The 24,293-nt window shown below is 40.6% G+C and overlaps 1 protein-coding gene across 23 annotated transcripts in view; it reads left to right on the top strand.

Annotated features, from left to right (window-relative positions):
- The first annotated feature begins 1,586 nt into the window (after positions 1-1,586).
- MYT1L (myelin transcription factor 1 like) overlaps positions 1,587-24,293 on the top strand; it is a 571,739-nt gene continuing 549,032 nt past the window's right edge. For 8 of the 23 annotated variants that reach the window (XM_053286003.1, XM_053286002.1, XM_053286016.1 and 5 more), the window contains exon 1: positions 7,795-8,073. The gene's annotated coding sequence lies outside the window, so the exon portion shown is untranslated. Of the gene's footprint in view, positions 1,917-7,792; positions 8,074-10,043; positions 10,722-24,293 lie in introns of those variants that run through there. The other 15 variants (XM_053286014.1, XM_053286029.1, XM_053286019.1 and 12 more) reach the window with 8 other exon arrangements.

Raw genomic sequence — 24,293 nt, forward strand, 5'->3', positions numbered from 1 at the left:
TCAACCAATGAGATAACTGCGTTTTAGGAATCCCTGGGCTTTTATCCATCCTGACTGCTTATTATGGACACAGAGAGTGCAGCAGCAGCAAGCTGCTTTTTTCAGATAGCCGTGTTGTTCATAGTTCGTGGTGCAGACATGGGCAGCTGAAACAGATCTCTCTCTCTCTCTCTCTCTCTTTCTCACACACACACGAACGAACGAGAATCTGAGACAGAAACCAGCTCCCCCCTCGTCTCCTTTTCAGAGGAGAAAGAGAGCTGGAACAACTGAATCGGGCTGATTCCTCTCTCGCCTTCTTTCCCTGAGACGCGTTGCCCCTAATAGTTGGCAATAATTTCTAGCTGCATGTTAATATGTCACCTTAGTATTCCAGCACATTTTTAGGAGGAAAAACCCCGGAAAGAAAGCGTGTCTTTGTACAATAAATGCTTGTCAGCCTGACAGACTGTAGCTGTGAACAATATACAATTAAGGGGGGAGCGGGGGGAGAGACGGAACGAAGGAAGGAAAATCAGAACCATTATGTGGGTGGTGGGGGGGGAGAGGAGAGGGCTGATGATGGTGAAGCCCCTTTTTTCCGGGGAAAAAAAAAAGGAATCGCAGGAAGCCATTATTAGCAAAGCTATATTGAGCATACTTCCTTGCCAGACAAGCAGCAGCCGAGCTCGGATCTCTAGTTCCGCCCAGACATGTGCCTTGCCATTCTCATTTTAATCAGTCTGCTCAGGATGGCTGCTGATTCATTTTGCAGGATGGCCCCCTGGGAGCCAAGGTGGAAGCCTGAGGCGAGATGCTGTTGCATCAATGCGCCACTCGACATCAGAGACCAGGCAGGGAAGCTGGCTCCAGCCAGCCAGCAGATCCAGCTCAAAATATCAGCAACTCTGTTTAAAAAAAAAAAAAAGGAAAAGAAAAGAAAAAACCGGGAGGGGTGAAGGAGGAGGGAATCCGTTAAGGAAGAGAACCCCTTCCTCCCCAAATAATGAAATAAAACGCAATTAGAAGAATGGGAGGGAGGGAGAGACAGGGAGATCTCTGCTCCATCTCCTGGTGCCTCGCTAAATTCAATGGGTCTGTCCATTGAATCCCCCCCCCGCGTTCCTGATCGTGTATTTTCTTTCTTTCTTTCTTTCTTTCTTTCTTTCTTTCTTTCTTTCTTTCTTTCTTTCTTTCTTTCACCTGGTAACTAGGTGGGGTGTGGGGGTGGGGTGGGCTAGGCTACCTGATTTAGCCGGAGACTTTGATTTGTGGGATTGACAACCTTATTATGCAGCGAGGCTTATTATTGATATTATTCCCTTCTCGGTTGCCATGACCACCTTGTGAGAGACATTCAATTTTCTCTCTTCCATCATCATTATCTATGAGGCCATCTGTTGTGGAAAATGAATTCAGCCTCATTTGCATGACTGATAAGCAATTTTTTTTTTATCTATTTAACAGAAGGTCATACGCCGGGGATTTGGAGCTGGTGAAGGGGGGGGGGGAAAGTGGTGGTGGTTGTGGTGGTGGAGTTGGGGGAGGAGGTGGAAGGGGGGAAGCTGGGGGAGGAAAAGCATATCGAGAGAGAATGAGTGGGAGTGCGTGCATTAGGGGTTGTATATGGAAGTAAAACAGATCCCTTAGGCCTGCTAGCCTTTCGTTCTGAATTTGTCATCTCTGCCGACATTCACCCCCCCGCTAGCTTCTGCACGCTTGTGTGTGTGTGCGAGAGAGCGAGAGAGCGCGCGCGCACTGTTTCCCCTGCAGTCTCCTCGAAACCACCCTCTCTCCCGGTTTTAAGCTCAGTGTTGGTGGGTCTATTTTATTTTAATTTTTTTAAAAAAAAAAAATCCCTGGGAAACATGGGATATTTTTTCAGTATTCAGTGAAGAGGGGAAAAAAAGAAGCAACCTTTCCTTGGGGTCTCCTTGGTATGCTTCAAGTTCTTACTACTCCTCGTCCGTTTAAAGTTGCATCGAGCTAAGGCTTATGTAATTTTTGTTTTTCTTTAACCTTGTTGAAATTTCGTATGTTTAGCTTATGGTGGTAAAATGATAACAGCCGAAGGTTTTGGATTGTTCAACTGGGGGTTGATTCTTTGAGCTGATTCAGAAGACTGGTGTTATTTTGCTTCAGTTATTGGGTAGCTTGAGATCTACGGCTTCCATTGTTTGCTTCTGTTTCTTTTGTTTTTGTCAAAGTTCTTGCAGCATATTTGCCATGCTGTCGAAACTGCATGGGACTCTGGAATAGTTTAAAGTTATCTGATGATAATAATAATGATGGTGGTGGTGGTGATGATGATGAAATCTGTCGTGAATGTATAAAAGCATTATGTTGCTTGCACGAAGCATGTTGTTTATATAAAGTTGCTGCATGCTGCAAAGTACTTGCCTGCTAGGAAGACAACAGGGGCAGAAACTTCGCAGATGCCTACAGTTGACTTGAATACTGTAAATCACTAAAATGAGATCGAAATAAACTTGATCTATGTGACTCGAGGTTCACAAGCTATAACTTACTCTGGAGCAGTTGCTAGACTTTAATAGAACGACTCTAGAGTAAATAAGACTATAGCTTGTGCCTTCATACCCCGAACTTGTCCTTTTAAAATACTGTGACAAAGAGAGTCATAATGTACATGTTATGCAACAAGTTAATATAAACCTTATGAATATATTTCAGTGTTATAGGTCAAATATGATATGGCACACTGTTAACCCTTGCTGATTTGTTATATTCTGCAGGCTTCCATTTGAAGATAGTTCAGAGGTCAAGAGCCTGAAAGAATATTGTACTCAAATCTCAGCAATGCAAAATCAGTGAATGCAAGAAATGTTGTTTGGTACAGAGGTTAACTGTCCTTCTTCTGCAAAGGAAAGTTAACTCTTACAACTAAGCTCATTTTCTGACTAAACTCCTATTTGCTATGAAAAAGATTAAACTCCATAGAACAAATTGACTTGTATTTTATTTCATATTATATTGTCTATATGGTACTAACAAACTAAATACTACAAATCAAGAACAGTTTATAAATATGTGGTTTGCCACAGAAAGAATGTAATTATAGATGCTTTAAAAGTCACAAAGTAACTATCTGCCTGTGCTGACAATAGTGTTCCCTCACAGTTCCTCTCAGCCCCTTATTTTGCTAAATAGCTACAATCTTTCAAAGAAAACATTATTTCCTTGGACAAAACATTAATTTTTAAAAAAGTATCATTACAGAGTAACTTTCCAAATACTGAAGTATTCCTGGTGGACTGGATTTGGATTTCAGATGAAAAGCAGTTTCATGTGTACTCAAGTCCATTTCAGTGGAAAATTGAAATCTCTGAACTGACCCTATTAAGGCAGTATAATTTAATTACTTGATTCAATATATTTTGCTTTGAGTTTTTCACAGGTCCTGGTTGACATGACACTTTACTATTTTACATTGTATTGTTCTGTATTACTCCTCACTGCTATGAAAATAGTTTGGTTTAACCATAGCTTTAAAAAATAAAGTGTTATTTAATCTCTTTTGCATCATGCATATTGCTAATGGTGGAAATTGGATTCACATCAATTTATATATAATCATAATGAAACCTCTTCAAACTATTTGAAGAGTATGAAAAAGTATGAATATCCTCAATGGACATTAACTGTGGTATCCTGGGGGAATTAACAACTTCCTTTACAATTTCAGCCATACAGAATTTCATACCTCCACCCCATTTTGTAGGAAAGTTGTAAGGAAGTTCTAAGGGCTTGTAAAGGTGAAAAAGAATACACCCAGACAGACAGACACACTAACACACTTGATTCTTTCTCCCTGCCCCCACAAAAGTTAATTACCAAGCTTGGTTGGATTCCTCCTTGCCACCCTGACATTTGACTGCTGCTAATTCACTGATTAATCTCATTAATGTGATTATGGTGGGATTTGGAGTTGGCTGCCATTGTTCTGCAGACAGTGCTATTCAGCCCAAGTACTTGCCACTTCATTCAGTTTTGCTCTGATTTTTTCGAAGGTTGTTTGAGTGAATTGTATTGTGAAAGCAGCTTCTCCTTTCAGCACCAGGAGCTGTCCGTTGCTGATAGCAATTACTTTGAGCTCTGACTTCCCATTAGTTCACTGGCAAATAGGAAAATAACTCACTGTCATCACCTTCACTACTCCCCATGTTGAGGTTAAAGACACAGCAATATGTATGCTTTATAGTTATAAACATGCATATTCTTGAAGGGGAAAACAAAATCCTATTCTTTTCTCATCTTAAAGTTTTCCTTGCGTGTATTTTACTTAGTCTATTAAACATTAGGTGGTAATCCTGTAGGGTTGGTTTCTTTCCTTCTGTTACTATCCATATAATTTTAAGAACAGAGCATCATGATCACTACAGGCTTTAATTATTTTAGACAACTCCATTGGAACAAATAACAACAGTTAACCCCCATGTTATTAATAACTCTTCACAATTATTTGTGCTTCTGCTCGCACCATGATCAACCCCCACCACCCGCACTTGCACTTAAAAGACCCAGTTTCCAGGTCTCTCTCTCTCTCTTTCTCGGCTTAATCTTGATTTGAGCTTCTGTGTAAATGAACATTTCAGCTGCAGAGCTAAACAATCGTAGATATTGTCTTTTCTACAATACGTCTGCTTCCTCATTGTGTGGAGCTAACACTCACTCCCTCTGCACCCTCAATTAAGCCTAAAGGAGCATTGTTTGTTAGAAACGTGATGCTTTCCATAGCATCCGCGCATGATCAACTGAACTGTCTGATATTTGACTTTATTATTTGAAGTAACATTCTTATCATGAGAAGCAGTTACTGCGCATGTGCAGCAACTTTTCCATCCTGTTTTGAACCTCCTTTCTATTCTTCAGGAAACATACCGCTATGCTAAAAATTCCAAGTCATAATTAGACTTCATTGTGTTCGGAGGTCTCTCACCCCACCCCCGAATTCGAGGCAGGCAATTAGGTATGCATATTTGTTACTCACCCCCCCCACCACCACACACACACAATCCCAGCCACATCTATTAAGGATGCACTCCTAAATATATTTGCGGTCCGACTGAATACAGTGTGACCTAACTTTCGAGTAAATGTGTTTAAGGACTGTTGAGTGAGTAATAATGCACTTCAAATGATTCAGGTTCCTAGCTGCACAACTCAGTTCGATGGCATCTTCGAAGATCATACCTCTTTAATTTGCCAGTCTCTCCAATCGCATGCTGTCCCTATAGAAGTTCTAGCATACTGACATGTTTACCTTGGAAGTAAGACCCACTGAGTACAATGGAGCTTACTTACAAGTAAGTGTACATAGAACAGTAGCCTTGGACGCATTTAAATACAATCTATGCATACGTGCACACAATATATGTGCATACTATCTGTGCATCCCTGCACGTGCGTGCACACACATATTTGTTTTAGCTTTTTTTCATGAGATTGTAGTAAAGCGGGGAGAGTTAGAGGAAGGAAGAAGAAGGTATAGGACAGGACTGTTTATGATGGCACCTACAATTTGCCGTTTAATTAATTAAGGCTGCTTACTGCTGGGCATTCCCTTGTAACACAGCTCTACCATTCCAGCCTGGCAGTAGTGAACCTGTCTGGTGCTTTAGTTGTGCTTCTAGTACTTGTCTCATGTTTCATTGTCCAGCCCCTCTCTTGCTCCAGCCAGTCAAAATAAATGAAATGCTATGTTTTCAAGTGTGGGGGAGCTGAATGAAACAGACTGCGTTAGCCTTCGCTTGTGTGCACCAGAAGGAGAAGGCGTTGTTTTCTCATTAAAACTCTTTCGGGTATGACTTGCTGGTCCCCCCAGCTCCCCCCGCCCCGTGAATAGCAGAAACACGTTTGAAAGGTGGGGAAAGCACGGGGGCACCCAAGAGTATCCAGAGCATTCTCTAATTTGGGGAGGACAGTGAATCACCGCCTTTGCCATTGTATGGAAATTTCACAGTTTTTACTGCAGTCATTTGGGGTCCATTCCTACTAGACTTCTAACAGAAGCACTGTCCTAGTGCTTCTGCACGATACTCCTATGTCAAACAAGGTCAGTTTTTTTAAAAATTTCAGGTACAGTTTACTTATGAGTAAGTGTACTTAGCATCGAAATTGAGATGGTATACTCAAGATCCCTTTAGGAAGCCCCCTTTAATTATGTTATAATAAACTATCATCCAGGATAAAATGATGTATCCCCCCCCCATCTCGTGCAACCCTTGCTTATGGAGAAAAGGGGGATTCTAATCCATGTTAGTACTTAAAGCCATAGAGACAATCAAACTACCGGCAGTCAGCTCTAGCTCACCTTTGGATAGCTTGGACGTCAGCTCTTGCTCACCTTTGGATAGCTTGCCCAACCTACCAACCTACCAGTCAGCTCTTGCTCATCTTTGGATAGTTTGCCCAACCTACCAAGTCCGGGGCAGATTTCTGGTAAGGTGAATAGTACAGAATCAGTGGGATCCTTATTTTGGGGTTTTTTAACGGGAGTTTGTAAGGCTGTAATATTGTTCGTGTGTCCTCAGATTACCACAGATACATAAATTCTGAACGATGCTGAACTTCGACAGGCATGTTTTCTGTATTCGATTTTTAATCCTGCTCCTGCGGAGTGTTGTCTTAGAAAAAGAGCATAACATAAGGACACTTTAAAAATGAAATTATATATTTTATTTCATTTCAATATGGTTGTTTTCAGTTTCTGGTTGGGGGGGGGAACGTAGAGACAGGTACTCAGTAGATTGTTGACCAATTACTTAGTTATTTAAATCACTGAGTCATTTGAAAAAGACCCCAATGAAATTCCTCTCTATGAGTCACAAGGCGAAGAAGCCTAATTATCACCCACAAACAAACGTAGGCCTGTTTGGTGCGATTTAAGCCTAAGCATGCCTAAACATTTTTGCTCTAGATCATCTAGAAAGAAGTGAGCACACTGGGTTTTTTTGAGCCAGTCTTCTCCAAAGAACTCAACACTTTGGGAGCAGTAAGGAAGCTTTTCACCAAGGCAGGATGAAGCCTTCCCCTGTTTTAGGGGCTCCTACTCTCATGGGTGAGTCTAGGCAGGAGAGAATATATAACTCTCCGCTAGTTGTGAACCTAGGACACAGAACATTTCACCCTTCTACTTTTCCCAATTAGTGAAAGCGGAGACTATATTTCATATTGTAAGTTACGGGCAATCTGAGCCTATGTATGTTTACCCAGAAGTAAATGCTACTATGTCTAATGTAAGCATCAAAATGACGAGGCTCACATGTGTGCAAAAAGGGTTCAATACACTTACATCATGCCCCCAAGCTTTCGCACACTTCTAAGATCCCGATCCTAAGCATATTTACTTGACAGCAAGTCCCATTAATTTAGATAATGCTTAAAGCTGCATTTCTGTACACAATGCCATGGAAATAAGCCCCACTGAACCCAATGGGTTCCAAGCTGGCATGCATTGGATTGGGCTTTGGACCACTGCCACTGCCTCACACCAGGGTAGTCTGCATCCTTTTCCAAAGGGCTGCTTCTCTTTGGCTTGGCGTGATAAAAGAGCCCTGAGAGGATCCGTAGATGTTATGAGAGATGACGGACGGGGGGGGGGGGGCGGGAGGTTGGTGGCTGTTGGAGGGAAATACAGGTGGGGGAGGGGGTTGTCTAAAACCCCTTTTGCTTCTTGGGGAAACACCTCAGCGATCTGCCTTTAGCTGAATGTAGTCCAGAGAGAGATGCTTCTGTTACTGCGTTCTTTAGTGGCAACACACACGCACACACTTGGCAAGGTTTGTCAGCAAAGTTTGCCCTCAACGTGGCTGTCTGTCTGTGGAGCTGTCGGGAGAGCCCAGGAGGAAAGCGAAGGGCGGGCTGGGCTCCAGCAAGGCTTTTCCTTCCCCTCAGACTGCAGTGCTAGCTGGGAAGGGAATTGCAAGCAACCCTCGGTCGCCGTTGCGTCTGGTCTTCTCCCAGCACGTCAGGCAGCCGTGAGAGGGGATTACTATAGCGGGCTGGAGGAAGGAGGTGTGCCGTGTGACTTCCCGCTCTGGGGTCAGCCCAGCAGCTTCTGCCGCTGCAAGAGCGGTCAGTATTGTTGTCTCCCTCCTTTTGCAAAGGCTGCAGTTCGGCGACGCTGGCTGGGGGATGGGGAGGGCGACGCGCGTGCCCGGCGCAGGCACGGGGAGCCAGGGGGTGGCTAGGAAGACTGAGAAGCAGCAGCGGCGGCGGGGGTGGGGTGGTGGTGATGGGGAGGGACAGGACGGGTCTGAGGATTGTGGTTGAGGGGGAGCGGCGGGGCGCGCGTGTGTTGCCAGAGAATTATCTCTGAGGTGTTGTATGTAGGAGAATGTGTGCGTCTGCGAGGAAAGGAGCTTGCAAAGTGTATTGTGTAGGAGAGAACTCTGCCTGTGTGAAAGAGAGAGCTCTGTATGTGTGTGTGTTGTGAAGAGAATTGTGCATCTGGGTGTGAGTGAGTTGGTAAGAATGTGTGTGGCTACGGAGGACTTTGGAGTGTACAGTTGTGAGAACTAACTATAAGATGAGGGGGAGAATGCTGGACTGTGTGTGTTGAGTGGGGCGGAGAGGTTGTGAGTGACTGTTCTGAGAGACAACTGTAAAGTGTGTAGTGTGAGGAGATTGGGGGAAGCTTGTTTGTACAGTGGGAGAGTATTGTGGGATGGATGCCTGTGTGTTTGAGAGTGCATGAGAAAGAGAAGAGAGAAGCTTATTTGTGTACTCTGTGTGTGATGGAAAGAGAACTGTAGTAGACTGGGGTGGGTATAGAGTCTAAAAGGAGAAGCTTTTTTGCTTTGAGAGAAAAATACACTCGAATGTTAATACATATAAATGGAAACAACATGTGAAAGAATAGTTCCTTAAAGGATAGGCTTACCATGTGAGGTGTTTTCCAGTTTCTTTTCCAGGCCTTTCTATGGTTTTGGACTGCAGCTCTGTCCCCACAATTGTACTTTGACAGTATTTTTTGACTAAAAGGGGAATTTGAATTTGGAAAAGCTGTCTTAAAGTTCCTCTCATCCTCTTCAGGCAGAAGACTAGCCAATATATTTTGACCTTTCTAGCATAGGGTCACAGATACAAAACTACAGCAATTGCAATGCAGGAGAAGAGTGTAATATCCCCCCCCCCAAAGTTCTAATTTGCTTGTCTTATGACAATGAGTAGTGGCAGAGAGTATTATTTCTGAGCTGTATGTTGGGAGTGAATTAATTTAGATGTGTGTCTGAGTGAAGATCATTTAAAACAGCTCTTTATTAGTCTTGGGGGGAAAGTGCTGTAGGAACAACATATTTTTATTGCAAAATTCTAGGGAAACCTTCTAGCAAACCTACCTTCTTTCTTTCTTTGTATATCAGGCCTCATTTCTATTTTGTTTGCTTAAAAAAATAAAAGTTTCATTACCTTACTGTATACCATAGACAGGAGGTTGTTTTTGTTTGTTACGTTTCCAGCCATGCACTCTTGAAATATTTTCTGTTTTCTTTCACAAATGGTTACTTCTCTCTGTCTCTTTTCTTCTTCAAAGACCTATATGGCTAGCTGTTAACCAAAATGAGGTTATAGGCATACTTGGAGTTAACCCTACACAAGCTGCATGATTATTTAAGTATTAACCTGATTGTTGAGTCTAATTCTTTCTCAAAGAAACATGTCAAAATGGTAGTAGGCTTGCTGAATTTCCTGGCATTTTTGTAATAAGAGCATCCTTTTACCATACCACCAGTGACAGAAGCGAGTCGGTTTTAAAAACATGTATCTCCTATTGGATTGCTGCTAACAGCATGAGTGGTATTTACCATTCCCATCTATTACATTAAATACAGCATTGCACATGATACACATTCTGCTTCTCCAGAGATTTAGGGGCCTGTGGGTAACAATGTAGGCAGTGTACAGTATGCATCCTCAATCTTGCCTGACTCTGTTGCAAGCTTAATACACAGGATATTGAGAAGTCATTGTTATAATCTAGAAGTGGAGCAAAGAGGGAAAACTCTGCCAAGCTCAGAGGTGAAGTTGAAACACAGGTTAGGATTGGCAGGGGGGATTGATATGTTTTGTATTCCATAAAGGCATCTAGAATGAGACAGGAAAAGTCAGCAGTATGCTACTGATGTTATTCTGCTGCAGTAATGTGGTCTCTAAGGGAACCTGTGCTTGATGCATATACTACACACAGCTAGGCTTTTTTGTAACCCAACCGCCTGTCTGGTGCTGCTGCTGCTAGTGCTTTTAAATGGAGGCTATTGCTGATCCAGCAGGCAGAGTGCTGCACACATGCACTTCTGCCCCAGTCATGTCAACTTATTAGTTTCTTGTTTTCAACTTTGGGCCTGTTGTGTTCCTGTCTAAAAAGATTATGACTTTTGTCTATTGTGGCAAAATAATTAGCATACAGATGAGGAGCAATTCCCATTTCTCTAACTTGGAAATGCACGGAGAGAAGATGTGTACTAGAAAAGTTGACTGGATGAATGGCAAACAAATGGTGGGAATTTGGAAGCATTAGAAGATTCCCCCCCCCTTGTTTTAGTCACAAAGCAGGTTGTCAATTTTCTGAGTGAATCTCTTAAGATGGAAAGCAGAGTGGCTTGTGCTGAAATGATTGCTTGACAGTCTGGCCTACTCAAATGTGTGGAATTGGACTGCATGCTTAGAAATTCATTGGGACTACTTTGTTTTGCAATTCTTCAGCTGAATGATAGTCCATTCAGGTAAGCATGTTGTCTTCTATAACCTCTCTATTGTACCTATTGGTCTGTAAGGATGTTCTTTTTCAGAAAGTGCAAGAGACTAGTTGTTTGATGAGGGGGGAAAGAATAAACTATTTTGTTTTGATTTTCCTCAAGATATTTTTGTTTGCATGTATTTTGACAAAAAAAAGTGATTTTGTGAGAATATTATTTTATTTCCAAGTAAAAAATGAGTTCAGTGGTTTTGTTTTCTGTATAGCAGCTGTTGTTCAATGTTAAAGAACATTTTTCTAAAAGGGAAAAGTAGGACTGATAGTCATATTAAATGTTATTTCAATTAAAACTCTGGAAGGAATTGATTTTGTTTGACATGAATGTAAAAAAGTGCTTATGCTTTTCATTTGAATCTGTACCTTATGTTGTCATTCCCAAAACCCTAACACTGATACAGAAATTGAAAAAGGTAAAAGGAAGCATTATATTTGTACTGCTGAAGAATATTATATAAAAAACAGAAAGGACTAACAATTTCAAAATGTAAATATGAACACTAAAAATCTATTACTGCAGTAAAGTCTTCCAGAGGAAGCTAAATATAATATAATTTTCTAGTAAGCCAGTAATTGACTTATATAATAAACATGAAATGCTGTGGTGGTATTTTGATGTTTGGCTGAATATGTCTTCCTTGTCTGTGAGAATATAGTCATGTAGGAATAGTTTTATCCTATTATAGTGGCTCTTAATCTCCTTAAAAATTGAGATTTTCATTTGAACTGACCTAAAAAAAATCAAAACAACAAAACCTGGTTTTAAGATTGGGATTAAGTAGAAATTATCCTTTAGTTATATTTATTTAGTTTTCTGACCACTAGAAACTGGATAATGTGTGCCTTGCTTAATTTAAAAAAAGTAAACTCTTAACTTTTTTATTTGAGAGAATATATGTATAATATCAAATAGGTACAATTCTGATCATTTGGGTTTTAAAAAAAAAATGTATAATAGTTTACCTCTATAAAATATCAAATATAAGAACTGAGTTTGGTGTAAAAGCTCCTAACAAAGAATTGTTAAAGCAAACTGTTAACCCTTAATATGAAATAACTTGTAGTTACTTTTGCTCATTATTCAAGTTTTGAATGCTGATCTTAAACTTGGTGGTGATGATGTAGATAAATTATCTTATGCCTATTCATAATCACATATGGATATTAAGGAATAATAACTTTATAATATATTGCAAAAAATGAAGAAAAACTAAATGCTGTAAAAATATAAATGGCATTTTTAAATGGCAAAGGTCTTATAGGTACCAATTGGGGATGGGGGAGAGAAAAGAAAAGTACCATCTACCTTAAACAAAGAAAAAGATCAAATTACTGGTAATTTTTTAAACTGGCAATGATCGATTTAAAAAAATAATATATTGTAAAATGCAACATAAAGCAGTTCCTTGGTTTTATACTAAATGTATACTCTTGGTTCTCTGAGGATGTGTTATTCAGGGTTTAGATACCAAGCCTTAAAGCAGTATAGAAAATAGTTTGCTCCTTGCCAGCTACAGTGGTTCTTTGTGTTTGACTCTATTGCCCAAGTATATTCCCTGCATTCTAAAAGAGACCAGATTGTCCATTCAAGTTACTAATATATATTATGACTTTATGTTGAGGTGTTTATTTTTTTAAAATGCTAGTACTGTATTATATGTAAAGAGTATATTAAAATAACAATTCTGTGCAATTTAAAGGATTTTTTCCTTATAATTTAATTTTATTTTAACATTAGAAATGGTCCAACAAAAATGATTTAAAAAAAATAATAGTGGAAACTTCACAAGTTGAATTTAGAAAGTCATCTTCTGAATGTCATGTAGCAGAAATGCCACACAGTGACAACTAACAGGAATGTTGCACTTCATGTTAGTAAAAGATGTTTATAATTTTTGAAGATGAACACATGCATAAATCTGAAGTGAACCAACTTTACTTGTGGCACTGTGTGTACTTCTTTATGCATTAATTAGTACAGCAATTATTCTTAAATTTATTGACCAGGATACTATGTAATATAGCTGCTCTTTCAAATGTCTTATAGCTCTGAATAACATTTTAATAAGTGTTAAATAATAATTTAACACATAATAATTTCTCTTCCTAGAATAATGCATGTATCCCAGTGGACAGAGCTCTCATGTAGCCATCATTGCTGCTATAATTGTTCAGAAAAACTTAGTGTTTTGATATTACTTGTTTTTGACTGAGAGAGGATTTGAAGCAGTGTTTGAATTATGGGGCAAGAGGATAGGAGGGCCTTAATTCAAAAGCTCCACCTCTAACTCTCTCCAGTTTGGGCCAAATCATGCACCCTGTTGTAGTGTTCTAAGAATAGTAGCTAAGAAGAGAGTCTCCAAAGGTCAGAGAATCAGGCCTCTTTGGAGCCTTGTAATCAGAGGACTGCCATGAGCTATTCAAACACTTATAAACAAGAGGTACCCAGATTTATAAAGCATCGGGGAGCTAGTCTTAGTGTTTCAAGTTTCCATTTAAGATCAATAAGGTACAACAGCACTTAAACAAACCCTTTTATGCTGCATTATAATATGCTGCATTAAAGTCAGAGGCATAGCTACGAGGGTGGGGGGCCCTGAGGAAGCCCCCCCCCAAGCTGGGTGGCAGCTTTCTTTTTGCTCTCTCCCCCCCATGTCTCTCTGAAGAAGAAGATGGGGAGAGGTAAAGGCCAACTTGCCCAGGGCCCATTCCAACCTTGCTGTGCCCTGATTGAAGTTTTTGAAGAAAAGTAAGTTCTAACCTACTCTTTGGTTAGAAGCAGCATAGCTACCTGAAGTATAATTTAAGAGCTACAGATTGTAATAATAGCGAATAAAAGGGAGTAGAGTCAACAAAGTGTTTTGTATTATGGAAGGCCAGACTGTGGGCTAGTAAAACACCAAGCTTTATAAAATTATTTTTAATTTCATAAGATATGGTGTGGATACACAAGTTTAATACTGCTGCTCTGGAAATGCTGCAAATAAAGAGCACATTTGCCATGCTAGCCAGCTTGGTTGTGGAAATAATCAAGGCTCCAGGGCACCCCATAGAGAGTCATCAAATCAAGTCTAGTATGGAACAGTCTGGTAAATTGTGAACATACAGAAATCAATGTTGCATCTGCCACTAGGCCCTTCGGTTCCCTGAAACTCCCACGTGTCTAATGAGTCTAGGCAATTGGTTTCAGACACCAGTTTCCTTCAGGATAAATTTAATATATCTTGAGGGTCAGGCATAAGTAAATTGATTATAGCTCTGCACCAGGCAAAGTCATAAACATCTGTAAGATTGCAGATTTTAAAACCATCCTGCATCAGGGGCTGCTATTTTCAAAGCCTGTCTCCCTCACACCTCATGCTAGTATGACATACCTCATGCCCAGCATGGTGCTCTTGAATTAGGAAGTTGATTAGAAACGGTATGGTATATACTAGCTGTGCATATTCATCTGGCGACCATCCAGCTGTTTGGAAGTCAGATGTTGTGGATTGTGTTGCTCATAGCTAGTTTCTGTTGACATGATAAGGCCATGCAAGGTACACTATCTACCTATCTATATATTTAAAATGACTTGAATGGTACATTTTTAAGTAGACAGCTATTTCCCTCTCACAAAACATAACTGTTATATGAAAGGAAAATATTCTTTGTCCTCAGTGTCCATATGTGATGAAGATGGCAACTTCTTATTGGTTATTCAAAGTGAAATATGTTTGTGAAGCCACTATTGATACTCTTGGGTTGGACTTTTTCCATCTTCTATATTTCAGACTTTCCCAACACTTCATATGTCTCCAGGCTTTATGGCTATTTTGGTTGCAGAGATGCAAACTATATTAAATCACCATGTTGCTGCTGGGTTAACTTAAGTTTTTTCAGGTGTTGGGCCCAAGAGTCTGTATGCCAGCCACCATATATTTTACTTTAACTGTAATAATGTGAGAATATTTGCTTGTAAGATGGCTAGTTTATGTAGAGTGAATGCTACCTTTTGTTTCTGAAGCAACATTCTGTCTTCTACCATCTCTAGTCAGGACTGAAGAATATTACCAAGGGAATAAAATTTTATGCTTAATTTTAGTGTTCTTCTGCCTAATGTGCTGTGAATAACTACCATGTTACAGCATTTAACTCTGTCCATCTCTGTCACTTCCTGAACATTTGCTTTCTTCAGATAAAATAAACCCAATGCAGTGAGCTAGTACATCTAAGATCCGTTGTTTGAAGAAATTATGGAGGATAATCTTTCTTTCTTAGAGTCTTGGCTCAAAATTAACACTGGATGGGACACTATTTCTGCTGCTAGGTTGTACATAATGATTCTGCCATCCTTGATGGATCACAATTGGAAATTCTTATACAAGATACTTTGAAGGAACTAGTAGATTTGAGGGAGGAAAGGAAACAGATCAATTTAAGAGAAATACTGCATAAACCATCTTGAAGAAGGAATGACGAGGTGTCAGTACTTCCAAACATATTGAAGCAGTTAGTTGTGGCTCAAGTTCTGGCATGCTTTTATAATGGCACAGCTGGGGAAAACCTCTTGACTTAAAATGTATACTAACATAAAGGGAAGCCTGGTTCATCCTGACTCATCTGTGCCTTTTGTCTCTGATATAAATAACAGTGCTGCTATGCAGACAAGTAAGTGGGTCAGTAAAATCTAATATTGTAGCCAATTAAAAAAAGAGGGATGAGCATTTGTGTATGTGAGAGACAGAGCTTGTTGTAGGCTTCTACTTCCGTGATACTGTATTCACACAACTGCTTTTCCCCAGAATGTGATTGATGTGATAAATGAGATCCTCCAGGATTGCCAGAGTTACTGGCATTTTTTGTCATTACAAAAAACTTTATTTTGTGAAGAAGTCAATTAGGTGAAACGCATTGGGTTTAGAGAAAAAGACATTATAATAAATGCCACATTGTTACACTTCTTTGGAGTTTCATGCCCAGTTTTCACCCCTATTGATGTGATAAAGCCAACACAGCTTAGTCCCCCCACCTCGCCACCTCTGATGCCTAGTTGTGTGAGTGCTCTGACATATATCAGGTGTGTGGTAAGATTGCCGTTTACTATTTCCTTGCTCATCTCACGTTTTGAAGAGGGGTGGGGGGAATTAAGTGGTGGCATGCCAAGTCACCAGTCTTTGTGCTGAAAAATTAACTCATGGTGAGTTGACTTTGGAAGTCCTAACTTCTGAATGGTAGTGGGAATGACATGTTAATATTGAGCCCAATCCAACATAGTTTAAGAGGCTCAAAATATTTAAAAAAAAATTTTTTTAATCACCCTGGTCCTAATTGAGACATGTTAGTCATCCTTAAGTCCTGTTAAAATAAAAGAGAATTCGGTTTGTTGCAGCCAACTGTGAGACTTCACCATAATTCATTTTTATCTTATGTGTGTTTCATGATTTTCATTATTTCTTTACCAGTCCACTTCAGAGAACTAGTTTAGCACTGTGGTTAAAAATAGGAGCTGTGGGCTGGGTAGTCCCCAGTTCAAACCATAAACTCACTGGGTGACTTTAGCCAATCTGCTGTGTCTCTGCATTGCTTCCTCTTTTAATACAAAGAAAGCAGTACTAATCTACCTCTATAGAGGTAGAATGGTGATTTAACTAGCTGGGATTTGTATAGATGAAATATGTATAAAAGCAATATATAAATAGAATGCATTGTGATTTGGTAATTAAAAGTCACATACAGCCTTATCTTTTGTTTACTCAAAAGTAAATGTTGCTCATTTCAGTGGATTTAATTTCTGCTAAATTAGGATTGCAGCCAGTGGACAGAACCCAGCACTAAGGTAGCTATTCTTAAACCCATTGACTTGCATCCTGACTGACAAAGTACTTGCATAATAAGCAGAGTTGCATGCACTAGTGCATAAAGGTCACAATTGTGCTAAACAATGGGAATGTGAGGAATTGTGGTGTTGTGCTACAGCATTCTTGCACAAAAGTTATGTTTAAAATAAATAAATGAGGGGTGCCACACAGGATATCCTGCTGTTGCAAAAACATGCTTGCACAACACTAATCTGGATTGCAAGCTCCAGATTCAGCACAAATTTTGCACTTGTGTAACATCCTTCCACAAGCGTGTTAGACAGGATGTCGGCCATTGACGGCAATGAGCTTAAGCTGTCTAACTCCTGCTTTGGATTGTGTTCTTAGTGTTTTACAGTATGTGTTATCCATTATCTGTAATTAAAAAGGCATAGAAAAATGCTAAGTAAAAGAAGCATTGATGAACTATTTGGGCAGAGACTGTACTGTTGTTACAAATCTAGCAAATCAAGTGACTTAATGAGAACCAGGGTTGATTAGATTTAAATCAAATCGATTTAAACCACAATTTAAATCATTTCACAGAAGGACTCAATTTTAATGATTTAAATCACAATTTAAATTACTAGTCAGGAAAATTCTATTTAATCATCATTTTCTATAAAAGTACATCCTTGCTGTCTAGTATAACCTTAATACATATTTAGAAATAGATGTAGATTTCATTTTTAGAAGGTAAGTAAACGCTTTAATAGGTACACAGTTCTCATACTGCTGTTTCATCCGGGCAACCAGGCCTTACATTTTGTTGTTGCACTGTTTGCATTTTGCACGAATGCCTTTCTTACCCACAGGTATAAGAACTTGATTAAAATATTACCCAAATCAGGTCTCTTTTGTGGCCTGCTGTCATGATAGGTGTTTCCCTTCTATATTGGAGGATACACTTGGAAAATGTTTCCTCAGGACTGCATAAATATTTATTTATTTATTACATTTTATATCTCGCTCTTCCTCCAAGGAGCCCAGAGTGGTGTACTACATACTTAGGTTTCTCCTCACAACAATCTTTGAAGTAGGTTAGGCTAAGAGAGAAGTGACTGGCCCAGAGTCACCCAGCTAGTTTCATGGCTGAATGGGGATTTGAACTCAGGTCTCCCCGGTCCTAGTCCAGCACTCTAGCCACTAAACCATGCTGGCTGACTTTTGACTTTTGGTTTCACTTTCTGTTCCCCTCCTCTCCCCATCCTGTGCATTTATATCCAGACTCCTCCTCCTTGATCAGATCTACTCTATCCCACCAAATCCTCTATTCTTTCATTGACCTTCTTTGTCTTTGCACTTGTAGGGGGTTGCGTGGGGGAGCAAGGGCTTGACTCTGTGTATGTGTGTGAGTCATGTACACCACCTGCAGAACAGGACTCAGGTCTGTTATCTCTCATCCCCATAAACTGCTGTTAACATGTTCATAGAATGTAATTCTGATTAATATTAACAATGATATCATTGACTAGGTTCTTGATGAATTGTTTTAAAAAATCAATTTAAATAAAAAATTGGGTATTTTGATTTTTCTAAAAATCATCAATTTGTATCAACTTTAATGAGAATAAGAGCAGTCTTAGTAAAAATAATCTGGTGTTTGCCAACACATCATGTATACCTTCTGAACACAATGTTTACAATTCAGACAAGCCCCCCAAATTGAAATCTTAATTATCTGCATCTTTGATTCATTTAATAGAGTTCAAGAGACTGTATAGTTAACTTTATTTCCATTCACAAATATTCTGATAAACCTTCTCTATGCTTTTGAAAAGTATAAAAACAGCCTTTCCCCTTGAGATATCTACAGTATACTCAAAGATGAGGCCAAAACATGTTCTCTTTTTTTTTTTTTTACTCCAGGGAAAAGTTATTTTACCTGTTTACAAATTAGAGGCAGTCACTAATGATCAAAACAGTAGTAGACAGAAAGGTTTTCAATATTAACCTCGTAATACCAGCAAGTAAGTTTTGCTATAAAACAGGATTAGATGGTACCCTTGGCAGTGCTCTGAACTTAATATTCTCTTTATTAGTGATCTGCATTTTTTCCCTTGCTGGCAGATTTGCCAGCAATCTGTCCATCATGACCATCTACTGCCTCTGATCATGGACAGAATGCTCATTGATATCATTGTTTTTAAAGTAAGCAAATCTGAATACTAGATTGCAATACTGCACTAAGAAAAAATGAAGTTTTAAGATATGTGTTTTTTAAATTTATATTTCTATCCTGTCTGTTCAGAAATACTTGGGGTAGATAGCAACAAATTAAAAACCTACACAAAATAATTGTGTTTTGACAGTGTATATACAAAACTGACAAAATATATACTAAAATTGAACCTGTGTACTGGCTTAACCCTTTATGCTAAAAGTCACCGCTATATTTCAAAACTGCATACATCATTTTCAAAAAGTGATCAGGGCCCTAAAATGTCTAAGTTTCTGCATGAAATAAAGTCCACAGTTATGGAGCGGCCACCAAGAACAACTTTCTGTGTATTCTTTTGGTTGAAATTTTAGAAATGGATATATTATCAATATATTGTTAAATCAACTCCTGGCGACCACAGAGCCATGTGGTTTTCTTTGGTAGGATACAGGAGGGCTTGGCCATTGCCATCTCCCGCACAGTATGAGATGATGCCTTTCAGCATCTTCCTTAATCGCTGCTACCCGATATAGGTGTTTCCTATAGTCTGGGAAACATATTAGCAGGGATTTGAACCAGCAACCTCTTGCTCCCTAGGCAAGTTACTTCCCCTCTCTTAATCAGTAGAACTGAATGGGATGTACACAAAATAAAGAGAGAGAAAACTACAGAAACATTCTGTAGATGCAATATTTGAAGGTTCCTTTGCAGATGATATTTAGTGCATACCCATTACTTACTGTAGGTCGTGTCTGCATTTCAGTGTGGGCCATCTCACTGCATTAAATTTAATGCAGAGATAAGATGAGTCTGTTATTAATGGAGCAAAGAGGCACCTTTTAAAATGTCGATTCTCTTATATTTAGCAGGGGAGAGCAACTGGCCCTATCCCAGCACAGCATCCCTGAAGTGGTTGTTGCTGGTGTGCATCTTATGTTTCTTTTTTAGATTGGGAACCCTTTGGAGACAGGGAGCCATTTTATTTATATCTAGCTATGTAAACAACTTTGGGAACTTTTGTTGAAAAGAGGTATATAAATATTTGTAGTCATTGTCTGGTTATCCCTAAGCAGAGCTGGAATTAGAAATATAATTTGGATTCAAGCATTTAGATTGGAGAAGCTGGGTTTCCCTGGATTGGTTCACACATGCATGTTCATTGCTTGATTTCTTAACTGAATGTATGAAGTGAAAGGTGTTGTGTTTTGGGAGATGTGTGGTGAATGACAGTTATATCTGCTGCTTGATCTCTGATAGCTTATTCACACATGCAAGCCACTATTTGATTCTTTAGTGATCAAACATTGAGCTGATACTTGTGAAGAAGAAGAAAATAAAACTGTAACCTGTAACCAGTGGCGGCTGGTGAGGGTGGTGCTGGCAGTGGTGGTGAGAGGTACCTTTAAAAAGTGGTAAGGCCAGCACGTGCAAGCTGCCTCGAGCCGTGGTGCCCTGCCTGGTGTTCCATGTGGCGGCTGTAGCTCCAGCACTCGCCTGGACTCTGTGCATGCACAAAGGTCAGGTGAGTGCCGGAGCTGTGGCACCCGTTGCGTGGGATACCGGATAGAGTGCTGCTGCTTGTGGTGGTTTGCAGGTGTCAGCCATACCACTGGTAATCACCTCTCGCCCACAGTGCCGCCCTCACTAGCTATCACTGCCTGTCACTTAAAACTGTAATCTGTTAAATGACTACCTTCTATCTTCTGTATATTTATTTCACGAAGACAGTCCATGCGTGGATGAAAGGGGATGCGTCACGGAAATCTCACAAAAGCCGTGGAATGCTTGCAAGGAACTCTCGTGGAGAGGCAGGGGGAGAAGCAAACTGGCCCAGAAGGTTGCGGGGCAGGTGGCGAGGGGGTTAGGGTTAAGAGGAAGTGGGCGGCTGATGGGCGAAGTGGCTGAGGAGGAGGCAGCGGCCCCTGGCCTGGCTCCTGGGAGGAGGGGGGAGAAAGTGTGTGTGTGTGTGGGGGGGAAGCGCCCAGTGGGGAAGGGAAGCACTGCCATCAGCCAGGGACAGAAAGTTGAGAGGAGGCAGGTGGCAGAGCCGCGCCGCTGAGAGGAGCCTGGGTGAGCGGCAGAGCCGCGCCACATCCAGCGGGGAAGGAAAGCACTGGTGGGCAGAGAGGGAAAGGCAAGAACAGGTGGGGAGCTGCACCACGCCCAGCGGGGAAGGAAAGCACTGGTGAGCAGAGAGGGAAAGGCAAGAACAGGTGGGGAGCCGCACCACGCCCAGCAGGGAAGGAAAGCACTGGTGGGCAGAGAGGGAAAGGCAAGAACAGGTGGGGAGCCGCACCACGCCCAGCGGGGAAGGAAAGCACTGCTGGCAGGCAGGGAGGGAAAGGTGAGTGGAGGCGGGCGACAGCAGGGGATGCAAAGCGCGGCGACAAACTAGTGGCGCAGATGCTATGCACTGAGTCTGCTAGTTTATTTAATGTGTGCTAAACCCTTTGCACAGCACTTTATAACTGTTTCACTCTTTTTGATGTGGTGCAAAGAACTACCGAGTCTTCCAAATCTGTATGTAGAAATCTAGAAATAAACATACTAGGCTTGAGATCAGATATTCAGGATTCCTATTGAAACATATTTTTGCCACAAGGAATGGAAGCAGAAAATGTGCATTGAAAATACTGGGCTGCCCATGCCAGTATTTATTTCCACATGTTAATATGTAAGAGTGAATAGTGAAAAGATCCAGGATAGGTGCACATTGGGTTATACTCCTCTTATGAGTGGGGAGTGAGAATGACACACATACCTGTTGTAAATATGTATGAGATCTTAATACTCTTTAACTATTCTGTCAAAAGAACCTACATAAGAAGAGCCTTGCTGGATTGAGCCCAAGGACAGTCTAGTCCAGCATCCTGTTTCCTACAGTGGCCCACCAGATGCCTCTAGGACAGGGTTTCTCAACGTGTGGGTCCCCAGATGTTATTGGACTTCAACTCCCATAATCCTCAGCCCCAGTGGCCTTTGGTTGGGAATTATGGGAGTTGAAGTCCAATTACATCTGGGGACCCACATGTTGAGAATCCCTGCTCTAGGAAGACCACAAGGAGGAACTGAAGGCATGCCCCTCTCTTGCTGTTGCTCCCCTGCATCTGGTATTCAGAAATATCCTACCCCTGCACCTGAAAGTAGTCTATAGCCAGCAAGACTAGTAGTCATTGAGATCCATATTCCATGAATCTATCCAAGCCCCATTAAATTCATCTAAGCTAGTGGCTACCACCACATCCCATGACAGAGAATTCCATATTAACAATGAGTGTTAAAGAGCAGACATTTCTGTGCTTTGTTTGGCAAAACTCTTTTTCTTATCCAGGCCATCTTTTGAATAGGGCTTTAGTTACTTGTATTACAGTCATGGAGTAGAGGCGGGGCTAACAAACAGCCAGCAGCAAGAGCACTGAAATGTAGTTTGCACTTGCCTCTCTGTACATAATATCTATTTCATTAAACTCTTAATATTCCTGATTCCTCTTCACTGCCTTATCGTTGCATACCACAACCCCTACCCCGGGATTCTACAATTTCCATCCTTTCACTGTGTTCTAATGAGTGAAACATTGCCTGAAATCTGTACTGGTGATGCTGAGTGTGGAACCCGGATATAATCTGGATTCATTAATATGGATTATCTGTGCATTTTGTGGCCTTGTGCATATAGAATAAAATTATGGGAATCTCCCTTCACATGTATGGGATAACACACACAGACTTGGCAAATAATTCCAGTTTTGATGAAGAGCCCATGATTGGCTGCTTCCCAGGATGTGCATGTGAATGTTCTGTGCTAAAACAATTTAATGAACTTGGACTACTGTCTTACAGGTATAGTTGGTACTAATTGGTACAAGTCCTGTCAATCTTCCTAAATTTTGCTTTTGCTCTCAGCAATTAACTTTGAGTAGTTTTTTAAAAAAATGTATAACTGTGGTTGGAGTCTGTAGAACAGACAGCACATGTGATTTTGATACTTCTCTTCCTTATACCGCCAGTGCAGAAAAATAACATTGATTGCAATTAACTGCTTTAAAGCTATTTTAAACCTTGATTTGTCTTTTACTGTGTGTTTACCATTGCCATAGCAAATTTCCCTTATGGTATTTTGCCCCAAACTTCCTTTCTTGTAAAGGCTTTTGGAATTCAAATTTCTCCTTTCTCCTGATATCTTTTGGCAACTGATTTCTTTGTTACCGAAATATGTCTACGGTGGTGATTTCCGCCTACATTAGCAGCACAGGCTGATGACCCTTCATGCTCTTTTACAGTTCCTTCAGCCATCAAGAAAAAAAGAGGGGTTCATGGCAGGCTTCCATTCCTGTTGTGAAATAGCAAGGCTTCACTTTCTCATACTGGGGACATTATTCTTCTGGAGGTGTTTTCTGATAGGCAGTGCCGCATGACAGGCTGGCCAGAGAAGCAATAGGTGTTAATTGTAAGGCTTGCTTGTAGGGGGAAAGTAGCTGTGGAGAGAGCTGTCTAGCTAGCTTCTTCACCTTCCAAGCTTCCTTTTAAAAAATAATAATACAGGTCGAGTATCCCTTATCCGGACATCTGAAATCCGGAATGCTCCAAAACCTGGACACCATGCTGTAACAACAACAACAAAATGCCTCAGCTCACTTTAAACATGCAGTCAAGCTGCCTTGCTCAGGACCAGGGCCATCCTGCCACCGCCTCGCTCAGGGCCAGGCCAGGCCGTCCTGCCGCCGCCCGCCCACCCCCATTACTCCCGCTACCGCCCCCTCCTCTGCTCGCCTCTTCAGCCATTCACCTCCTCACCACCGCCATTATTTCTCTCAGCTAGAACTCTCACACGCTCTCGTGAGAGTTCCACCTCACATTCCGCCCCCCTCCCGTCTACTAGAATTATATAGAAGATTCCCAAATCTGGAAAAGTCCAAACACTGCTGGTCCCAAGCAGTCTGGACAAGGGGTACTCGACCTGTAATTTTAAAAAGAGACAGCTGAGATTTGCGAATTTACTCTTTGCTGCCACACCCAGTCTACTATTTTCTTTCTGTTGCTTAATAAAAAAGAGCATGCACTTGACATTTATCAGTGGCATAAATGACCACACAGTGCAAGGCAAAGGTGAGCCTTTGGGTGAAGTGTTTTTATGTAAACTAGTGGCAGTATGAGGCACAAAAATGGGGAAATGGAAATGAATGGTATTCATCTTCCCACCCTTTTCTGTTGTTATGAAGTAATGCAATCTCTAGATTCTGTTATGCCATACAGGAATTCTCTCTGTCTAACACACACACACACACACACACACACACACACACACACACACACACCCTGTGATGCACTAGGCCCATTTTGTTTTGTCATTAAAACAAATATACTGCTCCATTTACCTACATGTCTCTTATAAGCCATCATCTGGTCAACCTTCCCTCTGATAACTGTTGGAACACAAAAATTTCAAAAACATTTTTTAAAAGCCTAAAATAATGCATTTAAACTTTAAAACAATGGATGTTTAAAACAATGAATACACATTGAATAATTATTAATTCCTTTA

This window comes from Hemicordylus capensis, chromosome 1 (genome assembly GCF_027244095.1).
Source record: "Hemicordylus capensis ecotype Gifberg chromosome 1, rHemCap1.1.pri, whole genome shotgun sequence".
Classification (NCBI taxonomy): Eukaryota; Metazoa; Chordata; class Lepidosauria; order Squamata; family Cordylidae; genus Hemicordylus; species Hemicordylus capensis.